We start from the raw sequence: 3411 nt of genomic DNA on the forward strand, positions 1-3411 counted from the left end.
TATTCCCATCTCTATCAGAATTTTCCACAGTTTATTGTGATCCACACAGTCAAAGGCTTTGGCATAGTCAATTAAGCAGAAATAGATGTTTTTCTGGAACTCTCTTGCTTTTTCCATGATTCAGTGGATGTTGGCAATTTGGTCTCTGGTTCCTCTGCCTTTTCTAAAACCAGCTTGAACAACTGGAAGTTCATGGTTCATGTATTGCTGACGCCTGGCTTGGAGAATTTTGAGCATTACTTTACTAGTGTGTGAGATTAGTGCAATTGTGAAGTAGTTTGAGCATTCTTTGTCATTGCCTTTCTTTGGGATTGGCATAAAAACTGACCTTTTCTAGTCCTGTGGCCACTGCTGAGTTTTCCAAATTTGCTGGCATATTGAGTGCAACACTTTCACAGCATCATCTTTCAGGATTTGAAATAGCTCAACTGGAATTCCCCTATGTTATATAATCCCCTAGGTTATAAAGGAATAAAACAATCTCAAAAAGTTTTTGAAATGTGGTTTATTTGATAGCAAGGGATTGACTGTGTGGATCACGACAAACTGTGAAAAATTTTTAAAGAGATGGGAATATCAGAACATCTTATCTGTCTCCTGAGAAACCTCTATGCAGGTCAAGAAACAACAGTTAGAACCTTAAATAGAACAATATACTGGTTCAAAATTGGGAAGGGAGTACCACAAGGCTATATATTGTCACCCTGTTTATTTAACTTATATGCAGAATATATAATGTGGAATGCCAGGCTGGATGAGTTATGAGCTGGAATCAAGATTGCCCTGAGAAATACCAATAACCTTAGATATGCAGATGATACCACTCTAATAGTGAAAAGGAACTAAGAGCCTCTTACTGAGGGTGAAAGAGGAAAGTAAAAAAAAAAAAAAACTGGCTTAAAACTCAACATTCGAAAAATGAAGATCATGGCATCTGGTCCCATCACTTCATGACAAATAGAAGGGAAAAAAATGGAAGCAGTGACAGATTGTCTCTTTGGGCTCCAAAATCACTGCAGATGGTGACTGCAGCCACAAAGTTAGAAGACTCTTGCCTCTTGGAAGGAAAGCTATGACAAATCTAGACAGCATATTAAAAACAAAGACATCGCTTTGCCTACAAAGGTCCATCCAGTCAAAGTTATAGTCTTTCCAGTCATCATGTGTAGATATGAGAGTTGGACGATATAGAAGGTTGAACACTGAAGAATTGATGTTTTTGAACTTTGATGTTGGAGAAGACTCTTGGGCAGCAAGGAGATCAAACCAGCCAATCCTAAAGGAAATCAGCTCTGAATACTCATTTGAAGGACTGATGCAGAAGTTAAAGCTCCAAGCTGAAATTTTGGCAACCTAATGTGAAGAGACAACTCACTGGAGGAGAAGAGGGTGGCAGAGGTTGAGGTGGTTGGACAACATCACCAACTTAATGGACATGAACTTAGGCAAACTCCGGGAGATAGAGAGGGACCAGAGGCCTGGTGTGCTGCAGTCCATGGGGTAGCAAAAGAGTTGGACAGGAATTAGTGATTGAACAGCAACAAGGGAAGTAAGAGTAAAGAAATTCAGGGTAGCAGTGAAGCTGAACATCTGCATTGTAAAGCGGCTCCGTTTATTTTCTCAGCACTACATTAACTCCTACACGTCTGGAGCAGATCAGGTTGGGAGGTTGTGTAGTGGTAGTAAAAATAGTATACCTGTGGGATCTCTGGCTGTTTTTCTTAATAATATACACATATACAGTATTATATATTATGGGATATTGTTATAAAGCCCTACCACAAATGGTTCAACCCCGAATACCACTGAAAATATTTATTATACATTTGTTATTGCACAGCTATGTGCATGTACAGTAACGAAAATATGATTTACTAAGAGTACAAAGGCCTCACTATATCTTGTCTTCATGCCTCTATTTTTAGTTGCTTAGAATTCCTGGCACAGCAATACAAAAACTGCTCTGAATATGTACTTAATTTCAGACTCCTCTATCACCCTCCATACGTTCCTGGTTAAATCTCACTCTTTGAATCTGCACTCAGACAGCTAAACAAGAGTGTAGAAAAATGACAAAGCCATGTTGATTGGAACTTAAATTTGTATCACTAAGTAAAGTGTTATATGGTAGACAATTGCATCTCATTTCCTTAGATTATTCTTATTCTAAATGAGATTTTACACCTCCTCCCTCTTCAAACCTCCAACGCTCTGCCACATTTTCTGATAATAATATCTACATGTTCTTATCTCCATATCTACACACAAATTTGAATTTTTTAGCCAATATGCCACTTCCTACATCCCCTTCCTACTCTACATCCTCCTGAATTTTCTCTCCCACATCTATAAAACATCCGCTCCCCAAATTATAGCTTCTCTCACCTAAATTATCAAATATGCCCTCCCTGAGAAATGATTCCGTTTATCATACAACACTCAGCAATGTCACTACATATTGTAAAGTTCTCTTGACTCCATACACCCTCTAGCTACTCCTCCACTTCCCTTTCCCCTTTTAGCACAAAATCATTTAAAAGTATATTATTAATGCATTTAAAATGTTAATTGAAAATGATATATGTAGCCCGATGTTCATAGCAGTGTTATTTATAATAGCCAAGATATGTGCCCATCAACAGATGAATGGATAAGGAAGATGTGTTATATATACACAAGGGGAAAGCACTCAGACACAAAAAGAATGAGACAATGTAATTTGCATCAACATGGATGGACTTGGAGGGCATTATGCCAAATGAAATGTCAGAGAAAGATATAAACTGTATGATATCACATTTTTGTGGAATCTAAAAAATACGACAAGCTACAGCACATAAGAAAAAAATAAAGCAGACTCACAGATATAGAGAACAAACTAGTGGTTACCAGTGGAGAGAGGGAAAGAAGGCGGGGCTGTACTGGTGTAGGGAACTAAGAGATTCCAGCTATTACATATAAAATAAACTGCAAGAATATATTGTACAACACAGGGAATATAGCCAATATTTTATAGCAACTGTAAAAGGAGTATAAGCTTGAAAATTGTGAATCATTATGTTATACATCTATAATATATAATATTTATATCAATTATATTTCAGTAAGTAAATAGATAAATAAATTGAATAGGTAAATAGGCTATCAGCCTTTAAAAAATTGTAGTGTAATTGCTGTCTATACCTTCATTCCTCGAATTCTATCATAAGTCCACAAATTGGACCATTTCTTTCTCCATGTTTTACCAGGCACCACAAATTCTAATGATAATTTATAATGAAAATATATTTTCAGAAAGTCAAACTTTCTCACCACTATGGTTCCCTCTCCCAGGCCTCCTCACCTCCTCACAGGCATATCCTGAGTATTCCTGGGCCTGACTTCTCTCACCCCTTCAGACCCACTCAGTCT

This window comes from Bison bison, unplaced genomic scaffold, assembly GCF_000754665.1.
Source record: "Bison bison bison isolate TAMUID 2011002044 unplaced genomic scaffold, Bison_UMD1.0 scf7180017864515, whole genome shotgun sequence".
NCBI lineage: Eukaryota > Metazoa > Chordata > Mammalia > Artiodactyla > Bovidae > Bison > Bison bison.